Here is a 27,234-nt window from a genome sequence, read left to right as displayed (position 1 = left end):
CGGTTTTAGCAGGTCTCTGACCATGTTCTGGATGTCTTGGGCTTTCTCTATTGGGAGGAAGACCTTCATTTGTTCCGTATGCAGTATCATACCTAGGAACGGTAGTCGAGTTGTCGTAATCAACTGTGACTTCGGTAGATTTAGAATCCAACCGTGTTGCTGGAGCACTCTCAGAGAGAGCGCCACACTGCTCAGCAATTTCTCCCTTGATCTCGCTTTTATCAGGAGATCGTCCAAGTATGGGATAATTGTGACTCCATGCTTGCGCAGGACCACCATCATTTCCGCCATTATCTTGGTGAAAATCCTCGGGGCCGTGGAAAGTCCAAACGGCAACATCTGAAAATAAGAATTTACTTACCGATAATTCTATTTCTCGGAGTCCGTAGTGGATGCTGGGGTTCCTGAAAGGACCATGGGGAATAGCGGCTCCGCAGGAGACAGGGCACAAAAGTAAAGCTTTCCGATCAGGTGGTGTGCACTGGCTCCTCCCCCTATGACCCTCCTCCAAGCCAGTTAGGTACTGTGCCCGGACGAGCGTACACAATAAGGGAGGAATTTTGAATCCCGGGTAAGACTCATACCAGCCACACCAATCACACTGTACAACTTGTGATCAAAACCAGTTAACAGTATGATAACAGAGGAGCCTCTGAAAAGATGGCTCACAACAATAATAACCCGATTTTTGTAACTATGTACAAGTATTGCAGATAATCCGCACTTGGGATGGGCGCCCAGCATCCACTACGGACTCCGAGAAATAGAATTATCGGTAAGTAAATTCTTATTTTCTCTATCGTCCTAGTGGATGCTGGGGTTCCTGAAAGGACCATGGGGATTATACCAAAGCTCCCAAACGGGCGGGAGAGTGCGGATGACTCTGCAGCACCGAATGAGAGAACTCCAGGTCCTCCTTAGCCAGGGTATCAAATTTGTAGAATTTAGCAAACGTGTTTGCCCCTGACCAAGTAGCTGCTCGGCAAGGTTGTAAAGCCGAGACCCCTCGGGCAGCCGCCCAAGATGAGCCCACCTTCCTTGTGGAATGGGCATTTACATATTTTGGCTGTGGCAGGCCTGCCACAGAATGTGCAAGCTGAATTGTATTACACATCCAACTAGCAATAGTCTGCTTAGAAGCAAGAGCACCCAGTTTGTTGGGTGCATACAGGATAACAGCAAGTCAGTTTTCCTGACTCCAGCCGTCCTGGAACATATTTTCAGGGCCCTGACAACATCTAGCAACTTGGAGTCCTCCAAGTCCCTAGTAGGTGCAAGGCACCACAATAAGCTGGTTCAGGTGAAACACTGACACCACCTTAGGGAGAGAACTGGGGACGAGTCCGCAGCTCTGCCCTGTCCGAATGGACAAACAGATATGGGCTTTTTTGAGAAAAAACCACCAATTTGACACTCGCCTGGTCCAGGCCAGGGCCAAGAGCATGGTCACTTTTCATGTGAGATGCTTCAAATCCACAGATTTGACTGGTTTTAAACCAATGTGATTTGAGGAATCCCAGAACTACGTTGAGATCCCACAGTGCCACTGGAGGCACAAAAGGGGGTTGTATATGCAATACTCCCTTGACAAACTTCTGGACTTCAGGAACTGAAGCCAATTCTTTCTGGAAGAAAATCGACAGGGCCGAAATTTGAACCTTAATGGACCCCAATTTGAGGCCCATAGACACTCCAGTTTGCAGGAAATGCAGGAAACGACCGAGTTGAAATTTCTTTGTGGGGCCTTCCTGGCCTCACACCACGCAACATATTTTCGCCACATGTGGTGATAATGTTGTGCGGTCACCTCCTTTCTGGCTTTGACCAGGGTAGGAATGACCTCTTCCGGAATGCCTTTTTCCCTTAGGATCCGGCTTTCCACCGCCATGCCGACAAACGCAGCTGCGGTAAGTCTTGGAACAGACATGGTACTTGCTGAAGCAAGTCCCTTCTTAGCGGCAGAGGCCATAAGACCTCTGTAAGCATCTCTTGAAGTTCCGGGTACCAAGTCCTTCTTGGCCAATCCGGAGCCATGAGTATAGTTCTTACTCCTCTACGTCTTATAATTCTCAGCACCTTAGGTATGAGAAGCAGAGGAGGGAACACATACACCGACTGGTACACCCACGGTGTTACCAGAACGTCCACAGCTATTGCCTGAGGGTCTCTTGACCTGGCGCAATACCTGTCCCGTTTTTTGTTCAGACGGGACGCCATCATGTCCACCTTTGGTATTTCCCAACGGTTTACAATCATGTGGAAAAAACTTCCCGATGAAGTTTCCACTCTCCCGGGTGGAGGTCGTGCCTGCTGAGGAAGTCTGCTTCCCAGTTTCCATTCCCGGGATGAAACACTGCTGACAGTGCTATCACATGATTTTCCGCCCAGCGAAAAGTCCTTGCAGTTTTTGCCATTGCCCTCCTGCTTCTTGTGTCGCCCTGTCTGTTTACGTGGGCGACTGCCGTGATGTTTTTCCCACTGGATCAATACCGGCTGACCTTGAAGCAGAGGTCTTGCTAAGCTTAGAGCATTATAAATTTACCCTTAGCTCCAGTATATTTATGTGGAGAAAAGTCTCCAGACTTGATCACACTCCCTGGAAATTTTTTCCTTGTGTGACTGCTCCCCAGCCTCTCGGGCTGGGCTCCGTGGTCACCAGCATCCAATCCTGAATGCCGAATCTGCGGCCCTCTAGAAGATGAGCACTCTATAACCACCACAGGAAAGACACCCTTGTCCTTGGATATAGGGTTATCCGCTGATGCATCTGAAGATGCGATCCGGACCATTTGTCCAGCAGATCCCACTGAAAAGTTCTTGCGTGAAATCTGCCGAATGGAATTGCTTCGTAGGAAGCCACCATTTTTACCAGGACCCTTGTGCAATGATGCACTGTTTTTAGGAGGTTCCTGACTAGCTCGGATAACTCCCTGGCTTTCTCTTCCGGGAGAAACACCTTTTTCTGGACTGTGTCCAGAATCATCCCTAGGCACAGCAGACGTGTCGTCGGGATCAGCTGCGATTTTGGAATATTTAGAATCCACCCGTGCTGTTGTAGCAGTATCCGAGATAGTGCTACTCCGACCTCCAACTGTTCCCTGGACTTTGCCCTTATCAGGAGATCGTCCAAGTAAGGGATAATTAAGACGCCTTTTCTTCGAAGAAGAATCATCATTTCGGCCATTACCTTGGTAAAGACCCGGGGTGCCGTGGACAATCCAAACGGCAGCGTCTGAAACTGATAGTGACAGTTCTGCACCACGAACCTGAGGTACCCTTAGTGAGAAGGGCAAATTTGGGACATAGAGGTAAGCATCCCTGATGTCCCGGGACACTATATAGTCCCCTTCTTCCTGGTTCGTTATCACTGCTCTGAGTGACTCCATCTTGATTTGAACCTTTGTAAGTGTTCAAAAAATTTTTTAGAATAAGTCTCACCTAGCCTTCTGGCTTCAGTACCACAATATAGTGTGGAATAATACCCCTTTTCTTGTAGTAGGAGGGGTAATTTTAATTATCACCTGCTGGGAATACAGCTTGTGAATTTTTTCCCATACTGCCTCCTTGTCGGAGGGAGACCTTGGTAAAACAGACTTCAGGAGCCTGCGAAGGGGAAACGTCTCGACATTCCAATCTGTACCCCTGGGATACTACTTGTAGGATCCAGGGGTCCTGTACGGTCTCAGCGCCATGCTGAGAACTTGTCAGAAGCGGTGGAACGCTTCTGTTCCTGGGAATGGGCTGCCTGCTGCAGTCTTCTTCCCTTTCCTCTATCCCTGGGCAGATATGATCTTATAGGGACGAAAGGACTGAGGCTGAAAAGACGGTGTCTTTTTCTGCAGAGATGTGACTTAGGGTAAAAACGGCGGATTTTCCAGCAGTTGCCGTGGCCACCAGGTCCGATGGACCGACCCCAAATAACTCCTCTTCCTTTATACGGCAATACACCTTTGTGCCGTTTGGAATCTGCATCACCTGACCACTGTCGTGTCCATAACATCTTCTGGCAGATATGGACATCGCATTTACTCTTGATGCCAGAGTGCAAATATCCCTCTGTGCATCTCGCATATATAGAAATGCATCCTTTAAATGCTCTATAGTCAATAAAATACTGTCCCTGTCAAGGGTATCAATATTTTTAGTCAGGGAATCCGACCAAGCCACCCCAGCTCTGCACATCCAGGCTGAGGCGATCGCTGGTCGCAGTATAACACCAGTATGTGTGTATATACTTTTTATGATATTTTCCAGCCTCCTGTCAGCTGGTCCTTGAGGACGGCCCTATCTATAGACGGTACCGCCACTTGTTTTGATAAGCGTGTGAGCGCCTTATCCACCCTAAGGGGTGTTTCCCAACGCGCCCTAACTTCTGGCGGGAAAGGGTATACCGCCCATAATTTTCTATCGGGGGAACCCACGCATCATCACACACTTCATTTAATTTATCTGATTCAGGAAAAACTACGGTAGTTTTTTCACATCCCACATAATACCCTCTTTTGTGGTACTTGTAGTATCAGAAATATGTAACACCTCCTTCATTGCCTTTAACGTGTGGCCCTAATAAGGAATACGTTTGTTTATTCACCGTCGACACTGGATTCAGTGTCCCTGTCTGTGTCTGTGTCGACCGACTAAAGTAAACGGGCGTTTTAAAACCCCTGACGGTGTTTTTGAGACGTCTGGACCGGTACTAATTGTTTGTCGGCCGTCTCATGTCGTCAACCGACCTTGCAGCGTGTTGACATTATCACGTAATTCCCTAAATAAGCCATCCATTCCGGTGTCGACTCCCTAGAGAGTGACATCACCATTACAGGCAATTGCTCCGCCTCCTCACCAACATCGTCCTCATACATGTCGACACACACGTACCGACACACAGCACACACACAGGGAATGCTCTGATAGAGGACAGGACCCACTAGCCCTTTGGAGAGACAGAGGGAGAGTTTACCAGCACACACCAAAAACGCTATAATTATATAGGGACAACCTTATATAAGTGTTTTCCCTTATAGCATCTTTTTTATATATTTCTAACGCCAAATTAGTGCCCCCCCTCTCTGTTTTAACCCTGTTTCTGTAGTGCAGTGCAGGGGAGAGCCTGGGAGCCTTCCCTCCAGCCTTTCTGTGAGGGAAAATGGCGCTGTGTGCTGAGGAGATAGGCCCCGCCCCTTTTTCGGCGGCCTCGTCTCCCGCTCTTAATGGATTCTGGCAGGGGTTAAATATCTCCATATAGCCTCCGGAGGCTATATGCGAGGTATTTTTAGCCAAAATAGGTATTCATTTGCCTCCCAGGGCGCCCCCCTCCCAGCGCCCTGCACCCTCAGTGACTGCCGTGTGAAGTGTGCTGAGAGGAAAAGGGCGCACAGCTGCAGTGCTGTGCGCTACCTTTAGAAGACTGAGGAGTCTTCTGCCGCCGATTCTGGACCTCTTCTTACTTCAGCATCTGCAAGGGGGCCGGCGGCAAGGCTCCGGTGACCATCCAGGCTGTACCTGTGATCGTCCCTCTGGAGCTGATGTCCAGTAGCCAAGAAGCCAATCCATCCTGCACGCAGGTGAGTTCACTTCTTCTCCCCTAAGTCCCTCGTTGCAGTGATCCTGTTGCCAGCAGGACTCACTGTAAAATAAAAAACCTAAGCTAAACTTTTCTAAGCAGCTCTTTAGGAGAGCCACCTAGATTGCACCCTTCTCGGCCGGGCACAAAAATCTAACTGGCTTGGAGGAGGGTCATAGGGGGAGGAGCCAGTGCACACCACCTGATCGGAAAGCTTTACTTTTGTGCCCTGTCTCCTGCGGAGCCGCTATTCCCCATGGTCCTTTCAGGAACCCCAGCATCCACTAGGACGATAGAGAAATTGGTAATGACAATCCTGTACAGCGAATCTCAGGTATTCCTGATGGGGGCATATATGGGGACATAAAGGTACGCATCCTTTATGTCCAGAGACACAATAAACTCCCCCTACTCCATGTTGGCTATTATCGCTCTGAGAGATTCCATTTTGAATTTGAATCTTTTTATGTACAGGTTTAGGGATTTCAGATTCAAAATAGGTCTGACCGAACCGTCCGGTTTCGGGACCACAAATAGGGTTGAATAGTAACCTCTTCCCTGCTGGTGCAGGGGAACCTTGATTTTCACTTGCTGTATACACAGCGTTTGAATTGCAGCTAACACTACATCCCTTTCCGAAGTGGAAGCTGGTAGGGCCGATTTGAAAAAACAGCTCGGGGCACCTGCCGCAGCAGGTGCTCTCTTGCCTCTGCCCTTACCTCTGGCGAGGAGAGAGGATCCCCGACCTCTTTTGGACTTGTGCGACCGAAAGGACTGCATCTGATAGGGTGTTACTTTCTTTTGCTGTTGGGGAATATATGGTAAAAAATTTGATTTACCTGCTGTAGCTGTGGAAACCAGGTCCGTCAGCCCATCCCCAAACAATACATCCCCCTTATAGGGTAGTACTTCCATATGTTTCTTGGAATCCGCATCACCCGTCCATTGGCGAGTCCATAAGGATCTTCTCGCTGAGATAGACATGGCATTGGCCCTAGAAGCTAGCAATCCAATGTCCCTTTGAGCATCCCTCATAAATAAGACTGCGTCTTTAATATGGGCTAGAGTTAGGAATATAGTATCCTTATCCATATTATCAAATTGATCTGTCAGCTCATCTGTCCAAACTGCAGTTGCGCTACACACCCATGCCGACGCAATTGTCGGTCTAAACACAGCACCCGTATGAGAATAAATACACTTTAAGGTAGTTTCTTGCCTGCGATCTGCAGGGTCCTTAAGGGCCGCTGTGTCCGGAGACGGTAGCGCCACTTTCTTGGACAAGAGCGTCAGGGCCTTGTCCACAGTGGGGGGTGATTCCCAATCTCCCTGTCCTGCTTAGGGAAAGGGTATGCCATATAAATTCTTTTGGGGATCTGCGGTCTCTTATCCGGAGTCTCCCAAGCTTTTCCAAAGAATTCATTTAATTCATGAGATGTGGGAAAGTTAATAATCTATTTCTTTTCCTTAAATATGTGTACCCTTGTGTCGGGGACCGAGGGTTCATCCACAATATGCAACACATCCCTTATTGCCACAATCATACACTGAATGGTTTTAGTCACCCTAGGGTGCAATTTTATTTCGTCATAGTCGACACTGGAATCAGAATCCGTGTCGGTATTAGTGTCTTGTGTTAAGGGACGCTTTTGAGACCCCGACGGGCCCTGTGAGTCGGTCCAATCTGAGGATTGACCCCCTGATGTCCCCCCTAAACCAGCCTTATCAAGCCTTTTATGTAAAGATGCCACACTTGCATTCAACATATGCCACATGTCCATCCAATCTGGAGTCGGCACAACAGACGGGGACACACCACTCATCTGCTCCACCTCCTCCTTGGAGAAGCCTTCCGCCTCAGACATGTCGACACACACGTACCGACACCCCACACACACAGGGATTAACCTATAAGGGGACAAAACCCCAACCAGGTCCTAAGGAGAGACAGAGAAAGAGTATGCCAGCACACACCAGCGCTTAGAACACTGGAAAAAATATGTACAGATAGTGCTTTTTTTTTTAAATATATTTTATATATATATATATATATATATATATATATATATATATATATATTATGCCAATTCCCACTCACTGCGTCACTGATGTGCCCCCCTCCTCTTTTTTCCAGCCTGTGTTCAGCAGGGGAGAGACCAGGGAGCCAGCGTTTTCTCTCATGCAGCTTCTGTGGAGAAAATGGCGCTGGTTAGTGCTGAGGATCAAGCCCCGCCCACCCGACGGCGGGCTTCGGTCCCAGTGATTTTTCAATAAAATGGTGGGGGATCATAGATTTTCTGCCTCCGCAGTCTAATCCACTGTATTTGTGCCAAAATGTGAGGTTTATTGCTGCCCAGGGCGCCCCCCCCCTGCGCCCTTCAGTGCTGCTCTGTGTGTGTGTGACTGGGAGCAATGGCGCGCAGCCTTACCTCATGAAGATCTGATGTCTTCTGCCGCCTAAGATGTCTTCTGCCTTCTCTCTCCGGCTTCTATCTTCGGCATCTGTGAGGAGGACGGCGGCGCGGCTCCGGGACGAACCCCAGGTGAGACCTGTGTTCCGACTCCCTCTGGAGCTAATGGTGTCCAGTAGCCTTAGAAGCAGTGCCCAACTTGACAAGCCAGCTCTGCTTCTCTCTCCTCGGTCCCACGATGCAGGGAGCCTGTTGCCAACAGGACTCCCTGAAAATAAAAAACCTAACAAAATTCTTTTCCCACAGAAAACTCTGGAGAGCTCTCTGCAGTGCACCCATTCTCCTCTGGGCACAAGATCTAACTGAGGTCTGGAGGAGGGGCATAGAGGGAGGAGCCAGTGCACACCCATAGTCAAAGTTCTTTTTAGGTGCCCTATCTCCTGCGGAGCCCGTCTACACCCCAAGATTTTACTCACCGGTAAATCTATTTCTCGTAGTCCGTAGTGGATGCTGGGGACTCCGTAAGGACCATGGGGAATAGACGGGCTCCGCAGGAGACTGGGCACTCTAAGAAAGATTTAGTACTACTGGTGTGCACTGGCTCCTCCCTCTATGCCCCTCCTCCAGACCTCAGTTAAGGAAACTGTGCCCGGAAGAGCTGACATTACAAGGAAAGGATTTTGGAATCCAGGGTAAGACTCATACCAGCCACACCAATCACACCGTATAACTTGTGATAACATACCCAGTTAACAGTATGAACAATAACAGAGCATCAGATAAACCCTGATGCAACTATAACATAATCCTTATTTAAGCAATAACTATTTATAAGCATTGCAGAAAAAGTTCGCACTTGGGACGGGCGCCCAGCATCCACTACGGACTACGAGAAATAGATTTACCGGTAAGTAAAATCTTATTTTCTCTAACGTCCTAGTGGATGCTGGGGACTCCGTAAGGACCAGACCCCTCGGGCAGCCGCCCAAGAAGAGCCCACTTTCCTTGTGGAATGGGCTTTCACTGATTTTGGATGCGGCAATCCCGCCGCAGAATGAGCCTGCTGAATCGTGTTACAGATCCAGCGAGCAATAGTTTGCTTTGAAGCAGGAGCACCCAGCTTGTTGGATGCATACAGGATAAACAGCGAGTCAGTTTTCCTGACTCCAGCCGTCCTGGCTACATAGATCTTCAAAGCCCTGACTACATCAAGCAACTTGGAATCCTCCAAGTCACGAGTAGCCGCAGGCACCACAATAGGTTGGTTCAAATGAAAAAATGACACCACCTTCGGAAGAAATTGCGGACGAGTCCGTAATTCTGCCCTGTCCATATGGAAAACCAGATAGGGGCTTTTACATGACAAAGTCGCCAATTCTGACACACGCCTAGCCGAAGCTAAGGTCAATAGCATGACCACCTTCCACGTGAGATACTTTAGCTCCACGGTCTTAAGTGGCTCAAACCAGTGGGATTTCAGGAAACCCAACACCACGTTGAGATCCCAAGGTGCCACTGGTGGCACAAAAGGGGGCTGAATATGCAGCACTCTCTTAACAAACGTCTGAACTTCAGGAAGAGAAGCCAGTTCCTTTTGAAAGAAAATGGATAGGGCCGAAATCTGGACCTTTATGGACCCCAACTTCAAGCCCATAGTCACTCCAGACTGTAGGAAGTGCAGGAACCGGCCCAGCTGGAATTCCTCTGTAGGGGCCTTCCTGGCCTCACACCAGGCAACATATATTTTCGCCATATACGGTGATAGTGTTTTGCTGTCACGTCCTTCCTATCCTTTATCAGCGTAGGAATAACTTCATCCGGAATGCCTTTTTCCGCTAGGATCCTGCGTTCAACCGCCATGCCGTCAAACGCAGCCGCGGTAAGTCTTGGAACAGACAGGGCCCCTGTTGCAACAGGGCCTGTCTGAGAGGCAGAGGCCATGGGTCCTCTGTGAGCATTTCTTGCAGTTCCGGGTACCAAGTCCTTCTTGGCCAATCCGGAACAATGAGTATTGTTCTCACTCCTCTTTTTCTTACGATTCTCAGCACCTTGGGTATGAGAGGAAGAGGATGAAACACATAGACCGACTGGAACACCCACGGTGTTACTAGTGCGTCCACAGCTATCGCCTGAAGGTCTCTTGACCTGGCGCAATAACTTTGTAGCTTTTTGTTGAGACGGGATGCCATCATGTCCACCTGTGGCAGTTCCCATCGATTTGTAATCTGAGTGAAGACTTCGTGATGAAGTCCCCACTCTCCCGGGTGGAGGTCGTGCCTGCTGAGGAAGTCTGCTTCCCAGTTGTCCACTCCCGGAATGAACACTGCTGACAGTGCTTGCACGTGATTCTCCGCCCAACGAAGAATCCTGGTGGCTTCCGCCATCGCCACTCTGCTTCTTGTGCCGCCCTGGCGGTTTACATGAGCCACTGCGGTGATGTTGTCTGACTGAATTAGCACCGGTTGGTTGCGAAGCAGAGGCTTCGCTTGACTCAGGGCGTTGTATATGGCCCTTAGTTCCAGGATATTTATGTGCAGACAAGCCTCCTGACTTGACCACAACCCTTGGAAGATTCTTCCCCGAGTGACTGCCCCCCATCCTCGGAGGCTCGCATCCGTGGTCACCAGGACCCAGTCCTGTATGCCCTTGAGAAGGTGAGCACTCTGCAGCCACCACAGAAGAGACACCCTGGCCCTCGGGGACAGGGTGATCAGCCGATGCATCTGAAGATGCGATCCGGACCACTTGTCCAATAGATCCCACTGAAAGATCCTCGCATGGAACCTGCCGAAGGGAATGGCTTCGTACGATGCCACCATCTTTCCCAGGACTCGCGTGCAGTGATGCACCGACACCTGTTTCGGTTTTAAGAGGTCTCTGACTAGAGTCACGAGCTCCTGAGCCTTCTCCGCTGGGAGAAACACCTTCTTCTGGTCTGTGTCCAGAATCATGCCCAGAGAGGGCAGACGCGTCGTAGGAATCAGCTGCGAGACTTTGGGATATTCAGAATCCATCCATGCTGCTGCAACACTTCCTGAGAGTGTGCTACGCTGATCAGCAACTGCCTTCTGGACCTCGCCTTTATGAGGAGATCGTCCAAGTATGGGATAACTGCGACTCCTTGCTTTCTCAGGATCACCATCATTTCTGCCATTACCTTGGTAAATATTCTCGGTGCCGTGGAGAGCCCAAACGGCAACGTCTGGAATTGGTAATGACAGTCCTGTACCACAAATCTGAGGTACTCCTGATGAGGTGGATAAATGGGGACATGCAGGTAAGCATCCTTGATGTCCAGAGACACCATAAAATCCCCCTCTTCCAGGCTTGCAATGACCGCTCTGAGCGATTCCATTTTGAACTTGAATCTTTTCATATAAATGTTCAGGGACTTTAAATTCAATATGGGTCTGACCGAACCGTCCGGTTTCGGTACCACAAACATTGTGGAATAGTATCCCCTTCCCTGTTGAAGGAGGGGAACCTTTACCACCACCTGCTGGAGATATAACTTGTGAATTGCCGCTAACACTATTTCCCTTTCCATGGGGGAAGCAGGCAGGGCCGATTTGAGGTAACGGTAAGGGGGCATCACTTCGAATTCCAGCTTGTATCCCTGAGACACAATCTGTATAGCCCAGGGATCCACCTGTGAGCAAACCCACTGGTGGCTGAAATTTCGGAGACGCGCCCCCCACCGCTCCTGGCTCCACCTGTGGAGCCCCAGCGTCATGCGGTGGATTTAGTGGAAGCCGGGGAGGACTTCTGTTCCTGGGAACTAGCTGTATGGTGCAGCTTCTTTCCTCTACCCCTGCCAAGAAAGGATGCACCTCTGACTTTCTTGCTTCTTTGTGATCGAAAGGACTGCATTTGGTAATACGGTGTTTTCTTAGGCTGTGAGGGAATATATGGTAAAAAATTTGACTTCCCAGCCGTAGCTGTGGAAACTAGGTCCGAGAGACCGTCCCCAAACAATTCCTCACCCTTGTAAGGTAAAACCTCCATGTGCTTTTTGGAGTCGGCATCACCTGTCCATTGCCGAGTCCACAGGACCCTTCTGGCAGAAATTGACATTGCATTTATTCTAGAGCCCAGTAGGCAAATGTCCCTCTGGGCATCCCTCATATATAGGACAGCGTCTTTTATATGCCCCAGGGTCAGTAAAATGGTATCCTTGTCTAAGGTATCCAGTTCCTCAGACAGATTATCCGTCCATGCTGCTACAGCACTACACATCCAGGCCGACGCAATTGCCGGCCTCAGTAGAGTACCTGAATGTGTATAAACAGACTTCAGGATACTTTCCTGCTTCCTATCGGCAGGATCCTTTAGGGAGGCCGTATCCTGTGACGGCAGGGCCACCTTCTTAGATAAGCGTGTCAGAGCTTTATCTACCCTAGGGGAGGATTCCCAGCGCATCCTGTCCGTTGGCGGGAAAGGGTACGCCATAAGTAACCTTTTGGAAATCAGCACTTTCCTATCGGGGGAATCCCACGCTTTTTCACATAACTCATTTAACTCATGTGAAGGGGGAAAAGTCACCTCTTGCTTTTTCTCCCCATACATATAAACCCTCTTGTCAGGGACAGGGTTTACCTCTGATATGTGCAATACATCCTTCATTGCTATAATCATGTAGCGGATGGCTTTAGCCATTTTAGGCTGCAATTTTTGCATCATCGTCATCGACACTGGAGTCAGAATCCGTGTCGATATCTGTGTCAACAATTTTGGATAGTGGGCGCTTCTGAGACCCCGACGGCCTCTGCGCTGTAGAATCAGGCATGGGCTGAGACCCCGACTGTCCCAAGGCATCAGCTTTATCCAACCTTTAATGCAAGGAGTTTACATTATCATTTAACACCTTCCACATATCCATCCAATCAGGTGTCGGCGCCGTCGGCGGAGACACGTCATTCATCTGCACCTGCTCTGCCTCCACATGGTCCTCCTCGTCAAACATGTCGACACACGCGTACCGACACACCACACACACAGGGGATGCTCTATATGAGGACAGGACCCCCACAAGGCCCTTTGGAGAGACAGAGAGAGAGTATGCCAGCACACACCACAGCGCTATATGACCCAGGAATCACACAGTAACTTAGTGTTTACCCAGTAGCTGCTGTATATATGATTAATGCGCTAAATTTATGTGCCCCCCCTCTCTTTTTACCCTCTTTCTACCGTGAGTCTGCAGGGGAGAGCCTGGGGAGCTTCCTCTCAGCGGAGCTGTGGAGAGAAAATGGCGCTGGTGAGTGCTGAGGAAGAAGGCCCCGCCCCCTCAGCGGCGGGCTTCTGTCCCGCGATTTTGTGTAAAATTAATGGCGGGGGCTCATGCATAATACAGTGCCCAGCTGTATATATGCTGCTTTTTTTGCCAGGAGGTAATAAATTGCTGCCCAGGGCGCCCCCCCCTGCACCCTACAGTGACCGGAGTGTGTGGGTTAGTGTGGGCGCAATGGCGCACAGCTGCAGTGCTGTGCGCTACCTCATATGAAGACAGGAGTCTTCTGCCGCCGATTTTGACGTCTTCTTGCTTCAACCCGCCGGCTTCTGTCTTCTGGCTCTGCGAGGGGGACGGCGGCGCGGCTCCAGACGACCAAGGTTAGGTTCCTGTGTTCCATCCCTCCGGAGCTAATGGTGTCCAGTAGCCTCGGAAGCGCAACCTAGCCGCAGTTAGTAGGTTTGCTTCTCTCCCCTCAGTCCCACGTAGCAGAGAGTCTGTTGCCAGCAGAAGCTCTCTGAAAATAAAAAACCTAACTAAAATACTTTCTTATTAGCAAGCTCAGGTGAGCTCACTAAAATGCACCCAGCTCTGTCCGGGCACAGATTCTAACTGAGGTCTGGAGGAGGGGCATAGAGGGAGGAGCCAGTGCACACCAGTAGTACTAAATCTTTCTTAGAGTGCCCAGTCTCCTGCGGAGCCAGTCTATTCCCCATGGTTCCTCTGGAACTTTCTCTTCATTTGATCCCACAAGTGAAGATGAAGTATCAACACTCTTTTCATCCTCCTACTCCACTACCTCTCCTCTTGATCCTATACCCTCACAGGTCAGTAAAACTTTGTCTCCTGTGCTTACCCCAACCTTAACTAAAAATAAGAATTTACTTACCGATAATTCTATTTCTCGGAGTCCGTAGTGGATGCTGGGGTTCCTGAAAGGACCATGGGGAATAGCGGCTCCGCAGGAGACAGGGCACAAAAGTAAAGCTTTTACAGGTCAGGTGGTGTGTACTGGCTCCTCCCCCTATGACCCTCCTCCAGACTCCAGTTAGGTACTGTGCCCGGACGAGCGTACACAATAAGGGAGGATTTTGAATCCCGGGTAAGACTCATACCAGCCACACCAATCACACCGTACAACTTGTGATCTAAACCCAGTTAACAGTATGATAACAGAGGAGCCTCTGAAAGATGGCTTCCTAAACAATAACCCGAATTAGTTAACAATAACTATGTACAAGTATTGCAGATAATCCGCACTTGGGATGGGCGCCCAGCATCCACTACGGACTCAGAGAAATAGAATTATCGGTAAGTAAATTCTTATTTTCTCTATCGTCCTAAGTGGATGCTGGGGTTCCTGAAAGGACCATGGGGATTATACCAAAGCTCCCAAACGGGCGGGAGAGTGCGGATGACTCTGCAGCACCGAATGAGAGAACTCCAGGTCCTCCTTTGCCAGGGTATCAAATTTGTAAAAATTTACAAACGTGTTCTCCCCTGACCACGTAGCTGCTCGGCAGAGTTGTAATGCCGAGACCCCTCGGGCAGCCGCCCAAGATGAGCCCACCTTCCTTGCGGAATGGGCCTTAACAGATTTAGGCTGTGGCAGGCCTGCCACAGAATGTACAAGTTGAATTTTGTTACAAATCCAACGAGCAATCGACTGCTTAGAAGCAGGTGCACCCAACTTGTTGGGTGCATACAGTATAAACAGCGAGTCAGATTTTCTGACTCCAGCCGTCCTTTAAATGTATATTTTTAAGGCTCTGACAACGTCCAACAACTTGGAGTCCTTCAAGTCGTCTGTAGCCGCAGGCACTACAATAGGCTGGTTCAGGTGAAACGCTGATACCACCTTAGGGAGAAAATGCGGACGCGTCCGCAGCTCTGCCCTATGTCGAATGGAAAATTAAATAAGGGCTTTTATAAAACAAAGCCGCCAGTTCAGATACTCTCCCGGCCGAAGCCAGGGCCAGTAACATAGTCACTTTCCATGTGAGATATTTCAAATCCACATTCTTTAGTGGTTCAAACCAATTGGATTTGAGGAAATCTAAAACTACATTTAGATCCCACGGTGCCACCTTAGGCACCACAGGAGGCTGTATATGCAGTACTCCTTTGATAAAAATCTGGACCTCAGGGACTGAGGCCAATTCTTTTTGGAAGAATATTGATAGGGCCGAAATTTGAACCTTAATAGATCCCAATTTGAGACCCATAGACAATCCTGATTGCAGGAAATGTAGGAAAACGACCCAGTTGAAATTCCTCCATCGGAGCACTCCGCTGCTCGCACCACGCAACATATTTTCGCCAAATACGGCGATAATGCTTCGCGGTGACTTCCTTCCTTGCCTTTATCAAGGTAGGAATGACTTCTTCTGGAATGCCTTTTCCTTTTAGGATCTGGCATTCAAACGCCATGCCGTCAAACGCAGCCGCGGTAATTCTTGAAAAAGACAAGTACCCTGCTGAAGCAGGTCCCTTCTCAGAAGTAGAGGCCACGGATCGTCCGTGACCATCTCTTGAAGTTCCGGGTACCAAGTCCTTCTTGGCCAATCCGGAGCCACTAGTCTTACTCCTCTTTGCCGTATAATCCTCAATACCTTTGGTATGAGAGGCAGAGGAGGAAACACATATACCGACTGGTACACCAAAGGTGTTACCAGCGCGTCCACAGCTATTGCCTGCGGATCTCTTGACCTGGCGCAATACCTGTCCAGTGTTTTGTTGAGGCGAGACGCCATCATGTCCACCATTGGTTTTACCCAACGGTTTAATAGCATGTGGAAAACTTCTGGATGAAGTCCCCACTCTCCCGGGTGAAGGTCGTGTCTGCTGAGGAAGTCTGCTTCCCAGTTGTCCACGCCCGGGATGAATACTGCTGACAGTGCTATCACGTGATTCTCCGCCCAGCGAAGGATCCTGGCAGCTTCTGCCATTGCCCTCCTGCTTCTTGTGCCGCCCTGTCTGTTTACATGGGCGACTGCCGTGATGTTGTCCGACTGGATCAACACCGGTCTTCCTTGAAGCAGAGGTTCCGCCTGGCTTAGAGCATTGTAGATTGCTCTTAGTTCCAGAATGCTTATGTGAAGAGACTTTTTCAGGCTCGACCACACTCCCTGGAAATTTCTTCCCTGTGTGACTGCTCCCCAGCCTCTCAGGCTGGCCTCCGTGGTCACCAGGATCCAATCCTGCATGCCGAATCTGCGGCCCTCCAATAGATGAGCCTCCTGCAACCACCACAGAAGGGATACCCTTGTCCTCGGCGACAGGGTTATCCGCAGGTGCATCTGAAGATGCGACCCTGACCATTTGTCCAACAGATCCCTTTGCATGGAATCTGCCGAAAGGGATTGCTTCGTAAGAAGCTACCATTTTTTCCCAGGACTCTTGTGCATTGATGTACAGACACCTTTCCTGGTTTTAGGAGGTTCCTGACCAGGTCAGATAACTCCTTGGCTTTTTCTTCGGGAAGAAAAACCTTTTTCTGAACTGTGTCCAGAATCATCCCCAGGAACAGCAGACGAGTTGTCGGCATTAATTGGGATTTTGGAATATTCAGAATCCATCCGTGCTGCTTTAGCACCTCTTGAGATAGTGCTAAACCCATCTCTAGCTGTTCTCTGGACCTTGCCCTTATTAGGAGATCGTCCAAGTATGGGATAATTAATACGCCTTTTCTTCGAAGAAGAAATATTATCTCGGCCATTACCTTTGTAAAGACCCGAGGTGCCGTGGACAAACCAAACGGCAGCGTCTGAAACTGATAGTGACAGTTTTGTACAACGAACCTGAGGTACCCCTGGTGTGAGGGGTAATTGGAACGTGGAGATACGCATCCTTGATGTCCAAGGATACCATAAAGTCCCCTTCTTCCAGGTTCGCTATCACTGCTCTGAGTGACTCCATCTTGAACTTGGACTTCTTTATGTACAGGTTCAAGGACTTCAGATTTAGAATAGGCCTTACCGAGCCATCCGGCTTCGGTACCACAAAAAGAGTGGAATAATACCCCTTCCCTTGTTGTAGAAGAGGTACCTTGACTATCACCTGCTGAGAATACAGCTTGTGAATGGCTTCCAAAACCGTCTCCCTTTCTGAGGGGGACGTTGGTAAAGCAGACTTCAGGAAACGGCGAGGTGGCTCTGTCTCTAATTTCAACCTGCACCCCTGAGATATTATCTGCAGGATCCAGGGATTTACCTGCGAGTGAGCCCACTGCGCGCTGTAATTCTTGAGACGACCGCCTACCGCCCCCGAGTCCGCTTGCGAAGCCCCAGCGTCATGCTGAGGCTTTTGTAGAAGCCGGGGAGGGCTTCTGTTCCTGGGAAGGAGCTGCCTGTTGCTGTCTCTTCCCTCGTCCTCTGCCTCGTGGCAGATATGAATAGCCCTTTGCTCTCTTATTTTTAAAGGAACGAAAGGGCTGCGTTGAAAGGTCGGTGCATTTTTCAGTTGGGGAGTGACTTGAGGTAGAAAGGTGGATTTCCCGGCCGTAGCCGTGGCCACCAAATCCGATAGACCGACCCCAAATAACTCCTCTACGCATCGCCTGTCCACTGTCGTGTCCATAAAGCTCTTCTGGCCGAAATGGACATAGCACTTACCCGTGATGCCAGTGTGCAGATATCTCTCTGTGCATCACGCATATAAAGAAATGCATCCTTTATTTGTTCTAACGACAGTAAAATATTGTCCCTGTCCAGGGTATCAATATTTTCGATCAGGGACTCTGACCAAACTACCCCAGCACTGCACATCCAGGCAGTCGCAATAGCTGGTCGTAGTATAACACCTGCATGTGTGTATATACCTTTTTGGATATTTTCCATCCTCCTATCTGATGGATCTTTAAGTGCGGCCGTCTCAGGAGAGGGTAACGCCACTTGTTTTGATGAGCGTGTTAGCGCTTTGTCCACCCTAGGAGGTGTTTCCCAGCGCTCCCTAACCTCTGGCGGGAAAGGGTATAAAGCCAGTAACTTCTTTGAAATTAGCAGTTTTTTATCGGGGCACCCAACGCTTCATCACACACGTCATTTAATTCTTCTGATTCGGTAAAAACTACTGGTAGTTTTTTCACACCCCACATAATACCCTGTTTAGTGGTACCTGTAGTATCAGCTAAATGTAACATCTCCTTTATTGCCAAAATCATATAACGTGTGGCCCTACTGGAAAATACGGTTGATTCGTCACCTTCACCACCGGAATCAGTGCCTGTGTCTGGGTCTGTGTCGACCGACTGAGGCAAGGGGCGTTTTACAGCCCCTGACGGTGTTTGAGGCGCCTGGACAGGCACTAATTGAGTGTCCGGCCGCCTCATGTCGGCAAACGACTGCTTAAGCGAGTTGACGCTATCCCGTAATTCCACAAATAAAGGCATCCATTCTGGTGTCGACCCCCTAGAAGGTGACATCCTCATATTTGGCAATTGCTCCGCCTCCACACCAATAACGTCCTCATACATGTCGACACACACGTACCGACACACAGCAGACACACAGGGAATGCTCTATACGAAGACAGGACCCACTAGCCCTTTGGGGAGACAGAGGGAGAGTCTGCCAGCACACACCAAAAAGCGCTATATATGACAGGGATAGCCTTATGATTAAGTGCTCCCTTATAGCTGCTTTTATATTAATATATTGCCATTTATTTTGCCCCCCCTCTCTGTTATACCCTGTTTCTGTAGTGCAGTGCAGGGGAGAGACCTGGGAGCCTTCCTGACCAGCGGAGCTGTGACAGAAAATAAGAATTTACTTACCGATAATTCTATTTCTCGGAGTCCGTAGTGGATGCTGGGGTTCCTGAAAGGACCATGGGGAATAGCGGCTCCGCAGGAGACAGGGCACAAAAAAGTAAAGCTTTACTAGGTCAGGTGGTGTGCACTGGCTCCTCCCCCCATGACCCTCCTCCAGACTCCAGTTAGGTACTGTGCCCGGACGAGCATACACAATAAGGGAGGCATTTTGAATCCCGGGTAAGACTCATACCAGCCACACCAATCACACCGTACAACTTGTGATCTAAACCCAGTTAACAGTATGACAACAGAAAGGGCCTCTTAAAGATGGCTCCTTAACAATAACCCGAATTAGTTAACAATAACTATGTACAAGTATTGCAGATAATCCGCACTTGGGATGGGCGCCCAGCATCCACTACGGACTCAGAGAAATAGAATTATCGGTAAGTAAATTCTTATTTTCTCTATCGTCCTAAGTGGATGCTGGGGTTCCTGAAAGGACCATGGGGATTATACCAAAGCTCCCAAACGGGCGGGAGAGTGCGGATGACTCTGCAGCACCGAATGAGAGAACTCCAGGTCCTCCTTTGCCAGGGTATCAAATTTGTAAAATTTTACAAACGTGTTCTCCCCCGACCACGTAGCTGCTCGGCAGAGTTGTAATGCCGAGACCCCTCGGGCAGCCGCCCAAGATGAGCCCACCTTCCTTGTGGAGTGGGCTTTTACAGTTTTAGGCTGTGGCAGGCCTGCCACAGAATGTGCAAGTTGAATTGTGTTACAAATCCAACGAGCAATCGACTGCTTAGAAGCAGGTGCGCCCAACTTGTTGGGTGCATACAATATAAACAGCGAGTCAGATTTTCTGACTCCAGCCGTCCTTGCAATGTATATTTTTAAGGCTCTGACAACGTCCAACAACTTGGAGTCCTCCAAGTCGCTAGTGGCCGCAGGCACCACAATAGGTTGGTTCAGATGAAATGCTGATACCACTTTAGGGAGAAAATGCGGACGAGTCCGCAGTTCTGCCCTATCCGAATGGAAGATTAGATAAGGACTTTTATAAGATAAAGCCGCCAATTCAGATACTCTCCTGGCAGAGGCCAGGGCTAGTAACATAGTCACTTTCAATGTGAGATATTTCAAATCCACCTTTTTCAATGGTTCAAACCAATGGGATTTGAGGAAATCTAAAACTACATTTAGATCCCACGGTGCCACCGGAGGCACCACAGGAGGCTGTATATGCAGTACTCCCTTGACAAAAGTCTGGACCTCAGGGACAGAGGCCAATTCTTTTTGGAAGAATATTGACAGGGCCGAAATTTGAACCTTAATGGATCCCAATTTGAGACCCATAGATAATCCTGATTGCAGGAAATGTAGGAAACGACCCAGTTGGAATTCCTCCGTCGGAACCCTCCGATCCTCGCACCACGCTACATATTTTCGCCAAATGCGGTGATAATGTTTCACGGTGACTTCCTTCCGTGCCTTAATCAAGGTAGGAATGACTTCTTCTGGAATGCCTTTCCCTTTTAGGATCTGGCGTTCAACCGCCATGCCGTCAAACGCAGCCGCGGTAAGTCTTGAAAAAGACAGGGACCCTGCTGTAGCAGGTCCCTTCTCAGAGGTAGAGGCCATGGTTCGTCCGTGAGCATCTCTTGAAGTTCCGGATACCAAGTCCTTCTCGGCCAATCCGGAACCACTAGTATTGTTCTTACTCTTCTTTGCCGTATGATCTTCAATACCTTTGGTATGAGCGGCAGAGGAGGAAACACATACACTGACTGGTACACCCAAGGAGTTACCAGTGCGTCCACAGCTATTGCCTGTGGATCTCTTGACCTGGCGCAATATTTGTCCAGTTTCTTGTTGAGGCGAGACGCCATCATGTCTACAATTGGTCTTTCCCAACGGTCTATTAACATGTTGAAGACTTCTGGATGTAGACCCCACTCTCCCGGATGAAGATCGTGTCTGCTGAGGAAGTCTGCTTCCCAGTTGTCCACGCCCGGGATGAACACTGCTGACAGTGCTATCACGTGATTCTCCGCCCAGCGAAGAATCTTGGCAGCTTCTGCCATTGCACTCCTGCTTCTTGTGCCGCCCTGCCTGTTTACATGGGCGACCGCCGTGATGTTGTCCGACTGAATCAACACCGGCTTTCCTTGCAGGAGAAGTTCCGCCTGGCTTAGAGCATTGTAGATTGCTCTTAGTTCCAGAATGTTTATGTGAAGAGACTTTTCCAGACTCGTCCATACTCCCTGGAAGTTTCTTCCTTGTGTGACTGCTCCCCAGCCTCTCAGGCTGGCGTCCGTGGTCACCAGGATCCAATCCTGAATGCCGAATCTGCGGCCTTCTAATAGGTGAGCCTTCTGCAACCACCACAGAAGTGACACCCTTGTCTTTGGTGACAGGGTTATTCGCAGGTGCATCTGCAGATGCGACCCTGACCATTTGTCCAACAGATCCCTTTGGAATATTCTTGCATGGAATCTGCCGAATGGAATTGCTTCGTAAGAAGCCACCATTTTTCCCAGGACTCTTGTGCATTGATGTACTGACACTTTTCCTGGTTTTAGGAGGTTCCTGACCAGATCGGATAACTCCTTGGCTTTTTCCTCTGGAAGGAAAACCTTTTTCTGAACCGTGTCCAGAATCATTCCTAGGAACAGCAGACGAGTTGTCGGGATTAAATGGGATTTTGGAATATTCAGAATCCACCCGTGTTGTCTTAGCACCTCTTGAGATAGTGCTAAAGCTGTCTCCAGCTGTTCTCTGGACCTTGCCCTTATTAGGAGATCGTCCAAGTATGGGATAACTAATACGCCTTTTCTTCGAAGAAGAATCATCATCTCGGCCATTACCTTGGTAAAGACCCGAGGCGCCGTGGACAATCCGAACGGCAGCGTCTGAAACTGATAGTGACAGTTTTGAACAATGAACCTGAGGTACCCCTGGTGTGCGGGGTAAATCGGAACGTGTAGATACGCATCCTTGATGTCCAAGGATACCATAAAGTCCCCTTCTTCCAGGTTCGCTATCACTGCTCTGAGTGACTCCATCTTGAACTTGAACTTTTTTATGTAGAGGTTCAAGGACTTCAGATTTAGAATAGGCCTTACCGAGCCATCCGGCTTCGGTACCACAAATAGAGTGGAATAATACCCCTTTCCTTGTTGTAATAGGGGTACTTTGACTATCACCTGCTGAGCGTACAGCTTGTGAATGGCTTCCAACACCCTCTCCCTTTCGGAAGAGACGGTTGGTAAGGCAGACTTCAGGAAACGATGAGGAGGATCCGTCTCTAATTCCAACCTGTACCCCTGAGATATTATCTGCAGGATCCAGGGGTCTACCTGCGAGTGAGCCCACTGCGCGCTGTAATTTTTGAGACGGCCCCCCACTGTCCCCGAGTCCGCTTGAGAGGCCCCAGCGTCATGCTGAGGTTTTTGCAGGAGCCGGGGAGGGCTTCTGTTCCTGGGAAGGAGCTGCCTGTTGGTGTCTCTTCCCTCTTCCTCTGCCTCGTGGCAGGTACGACAAGCCCTTTGCTCTCTTATTTTTGTAGGAGCGAAAAGGCTGCGGTTGAAAGGTCGGTGCCTTTCTCTGTTGGGGAGTGACTTGAGGTAAAAAAGTGGATTTCCCGGCAGTAGCCGTGGCCACCAAGTCTGATAGACCAACTCCAAATAACTCCTCCCCTTTATACGGCAAAACCTCCATGTGACGTTTTGAATCCGCATCGCCTGTCCACTGTCGTGTCCATAAGGCTCTTCTGGCTGAAATGGACATAGCACTCATCCGAGATGCCAGTGTGCAAATATCCCTCTGTGCATCACGCATATAGATAAATGCATCCTTTATTTGTTCTAACGACAGTAAAACATTGTCCCTATCTAGGGTATCAATATTTTCAATCAGGGATTCTGACCAAACTACTCCAGCACTGCACATCCAGGCAGTTGCTATAGCTGGTCGTAGTATAACACCTGCATGTGTGTATATATTCTTTTGAATAACTTCCATCTTTCTATCTGATGGATCCTTAAGTGCGGCCGTCTCAGGAGAGGGTAACGCCACTTGTTTGGATAAGCGTGTGAGCGCCTTGTCCACCTTAGGGGGTGTTTCCCAGCGCGCCCTAACCTCTGGCGGGAAAGGGTATAATGCCAATAACTTTTTTGAAATTATCAACTTTTTATCAGGAGCAACCCACGCTTCATCACACACGTCATTTAATTCTTCTGATTCAGGAAAAACTGTTTGTAGTTTTTTCACACCATACATAATACCCTGTTTTACGGTATCTGTAGTATCAGCTAAATGTAACGTCTCCTTCATTGCCAAAATCATATAACGTGTGGCCCTACTGGAAAATACGTTTGAATTTCTACCGTCGTCACTGGAATCAGTGCCCGTGTCTGGGTCTGTGTCGACCGACTGAGGCAAAGGGCGTTTTACAGCCCCTGACGGTGTTTGAGGCGCCTGTACAGGCATTAATTGATTGTCCGGCCGCCTCATGTCCTCAACTGACTGTTTAAGGGAAGATAAACCATCACGTAATTCCACAAATAAAGGCATCCATTCTGGTGTCGACCCCCTGGGGGGTGACATCTGCATATTTGGCAATTGCTCCGCCTCCACACCAATATCGTCCTCATACATGTCGACACCACGTACCGACACACACCGCAAACTCACAGGGAATGCTCTAATGAAGACAGGACCCACTAGCCCTTTTGGGGAGACAGAGGGAGAGTCTGCCAGCACACACCACAAAGCGCTATATATACAAGGGATATCCTTATATTAAGTGCTCCCTTATAGCTGCTTTAATATATATATATATATATAGCCATTAATGTGCCCCCCCTCTCTGTTTTACCCTGTTTCTGTAGTGCAGTGCAGGGGAGAGACCTGGGAGCCGTTCTGACCAGCGGAGCTGTGACAGAAAATGGCGCCGAGTGCTGAGGAGATAGGCCCCGCCCCTTTTTCGGCGGGTTCTTCTCCCGCTATTTTTCCAGTCAGGCAGGGGTTAAATATCTCCATATAGCCCCTATGGGCTATATGTGAGGTATTTTTAGCCTTGTATAAGGTTTATATTTGCCTCTCAGAGCGCCCCCCCCCAGCGCTCTGCACCCTCAGTGACTGCCCAGTGAAGTGTGCTGAGAGGAAAATGGCGCACAGCTGCAGTGCTGTGCGCTACCTTATGAAGACTGAGGAGTCTTCAGCCGCCGGTTTCCGGACCTCTTCACGCTTCAGCATCTGCAAGGGGGTCGGCGGCGCGGCTCCGGGACCGGACTCCACGGCTGGGCCTGTGTTCGATCCCTCTGGAGCTAATGGTGTCCAGTAGCCAAGCAGCAAATCCACTCTGCATGCAGGTGAGTTTACTACTTTCCCCCTAAGTCCCACGTTGCAGTGATCCTGTTGCCAGCAGGACTCACTGTAAAGAAAAAAACCTAAACTAAACTTTCTCTAAGCAGCTCTTTAGGAGAGCCACCTAGATTGCACCCTTCTCGTTCGGGCACAAAATCTAACTGGAGTCTGGAGGAGGGTCATGGGGGGAGGAGCCAGTGCACACCACCTGACCTAGTAAAGCTTTACTTTTTTGTGCCCTGTCTCCTGCGGAGCCGCTATTCCCCATGGTCCTTTCAGGAACCCCAGCATCCACTTAGGACGATAGAGAAAATGGCGCCGTGTGCTGAGGAGATAGGCCCCGCCCCTTTTCCGGCTGGCTCGTCTCCCGCTATTTAGTACATTTAGGCAGGGGTAAATATCTCCATATAGCCTCTGGGCTATATGTGAGGTATTTTTAGCCTTTTTAAAGGTTTTCATTTGCCTCCCAGGGCGCCCCCCCCCAGCGCCCTGCACCCTCAGTGACTGCCGTGTGAAGTGTGCTGAGAGGAAAATGGCGCACAGCTGCAGTGCTGTGCGCTACCTTAAGAAGACTGCAGGAGTCTTCAGCCGCCGATTCTGGACCTCTTCTTGCTTCAGCATCTGTGAGGGGGCCGGCGGCAAGGCTCCGGTGACCATCCAGGCTGTACCTGTGATCGTCCCTCTGGAGCTGATGTCCAGTAGCCAAGAAGCCAATCCATCCTGCACGCAGGTGAGTTCACTTCTTCTCCCCTCTGTCCCTCGTTGCAGTAATCCTGTTGCCAGCAGGAATCACTGTAAAATAAAAAACCTAAGCTAAACTCTCTAAGCAGCTCTTTATGAGAGCCACCTAGAATTGCACCCTTCTCGGCCGGGCACAAAAATCTAACTGGAGTCTGGAGGAGGGTCATAGGGGGAGGAGCCAGTACACACCACCTGACCTGTAAAAGCTTTACTTTTGTGCCCTGTCTCCTGCGGAGCCGCTATTCCCCATGGTCCTTTCAGGAACCCCAGCATCCACTTAGGACGATAGAGAAATCTGTAATCTCTCTCTCTCTACTGGTATCTTTCCCTCTCTGTTTAAACATGCAGTCATTACTCCCATTCTAAAAAAACACAACTCTGACCCAAACACACTCTCTAACTACCGTCCCATTTCTCAGCTACCCAGTCCCTTCAAGCTACTTGAGAGGCTTGCCTACACTCGCCTTACACCCTTTCTTAACTCGCACAACTTATTGGATCCACTTCAATCAGGCTTTCGTGCCCAACACTCCACAGAGACGGCACTGACCAAAGTAGTGAATGATCTAGTCACTGCTAGTCAAAAGGCCATTACACACTACTTATTCTTCTAGATCTCTCTGCTGCTTTTGACACTGTTGACCACTCTCTTCTCATACAAACACTACAATCCCTAGGTCTTCAGGACACAGCCCTTTCTTGGTTCTCATCCTACCTATCTAATCGCTCTTTCAGTGTTCACTTCTCTGATTCTACCTCTTCTCTACCTCTATCAGTTGGAGTACCGCAAGGCTCAGTCTTAGGTCCTCTGCTTTTCTCAATCTATACCTCCTCTCTTGGTAAACTAATCAGCTCCTTTGGATTTCAGTATCATTTGTATGCTGATGATACTCAAATCTACCTATCCTCCCCAGATTTGTCACCACCAGTATTGGCTCGTGTCACTGGATGCCTGTCTGCCATTTCATCCTGGATGTCATCTCGCCACCTCAAACTCAACATTTCCAAAACCGAATTAATTATTTTCCCACCAGCTAAGAGTAGTTACCAACCTGATATCTCTATAACTGTTGACAATGCAACTATCCACCCCACCCCACAAGCTCGTTGCCTAGGTGTCGCCCTTGACTCTGAACTGTCCTTTGTTCCACACATTCAATCTGTCTCTAAATCATGTTACATGCACCTTAAAAACATATCCAAAATACGCCCTTATCTTACACAAGACACTGCAAAAACTCTAATCCATGCACTCATCATCTCCCGCATTGATTATTGTAATAGTCTCCTTACTGGTCTTCCCAAACATAGGCTATCACCACTTCAATCCATTTTAAATGCAGCTGCGAGGCTAATCTTCCTCGCCAGACGTTCTTCATCTGCTGATCCGCTCTGTCAGTCCCTCCATTGGTTACCGGTATTCTACCGTGTCAAATATAAAATACTTTTACTTACATACAAGGCTATTAACCAAACTGCACCATCATACATCTCCTCACTCATCTCAAAATATCTCCCTACCAGACCTCTCCGCTCTGCACAAGATCTGCGTCTCTCATCCACATGTATTACCTGTTCCCACTCAAAATTACAGGACTTTACCCGGGCTTCACCCACTCTGTGGAATGCACTCCCACGCACAATAAGACTCTCCTCTAGTCTCCAAACCTTTAAACGTTCTCTGAAAACTCATCTCTTCAGACAAGCCTACCAAATTTCAGACCCACACACATAACCTTCACAGCTTCCCTATCAAGTTACATCCCCTCTGTACAGTCCACATAAACTCACATTTTGTCTTCCAACATTGCTAGGTGATCATATCATATACAACCCATTAAGAACCTAGCAACCTGGGGAACCATTATGTGACAGGTAGCATCTATCCTTGTGCATCAATGCCTATTTCCCTATAGATTGTAAGCTTGCGAGCAGGGCCTTCCTACCTCTGTCTGTCTGTCTGTCTTTGCCCAGTTTTGTTCTATAATTGTTGTTCTAATTGTAAAGCGCAACGGAATATGCTGCGCTATATAAGAAACTGCTAATAAATAAAATAATAATAATAATAAATGGTCCTTACGGAGTCCCCAGCATCCACTAGGACGTTAGAGAAATATATATATATACACACACACACACACACACACACACACACACACACACT

General features: G+C 49.0%; 1 protein-coding gene across 1 annotated transcript in view; it reads right to left on the bottom strand.

Annotated features, from left to right (window-relative positions):
• CDC5L (cell division cycle 5 like) overlaps positions 1–27,234 on the bottom strand; it is a 143,577-nt gene that overhangs the window by 80,691 nt on the left and 35,652 nt on the right. The gene's annotated exons all lie outside the window — the stretch shown is intronic.

The sequence above is a fragment of the Pseudophryne corroboree genome, chromosome 4, assembly GCF_028390025.1.
Source record: "Pseudophryne corroboree isolate aPseCor3 chromosome 4, aPseCor3.hap2, whole genome shotgun sequence".
Classification (NCBI taxonomy): Eukaryota; Metazoa; Chordata; class Amphibia; order Anura; family Myobatrachidae; genus Pseudophryne; species Pseudophryne corroboree.
The sequence above is the reverse complement of the archived record's forward strand: the minus strand, read 5'-3'. Positions and strand labels throughout refer to the sequence as shown.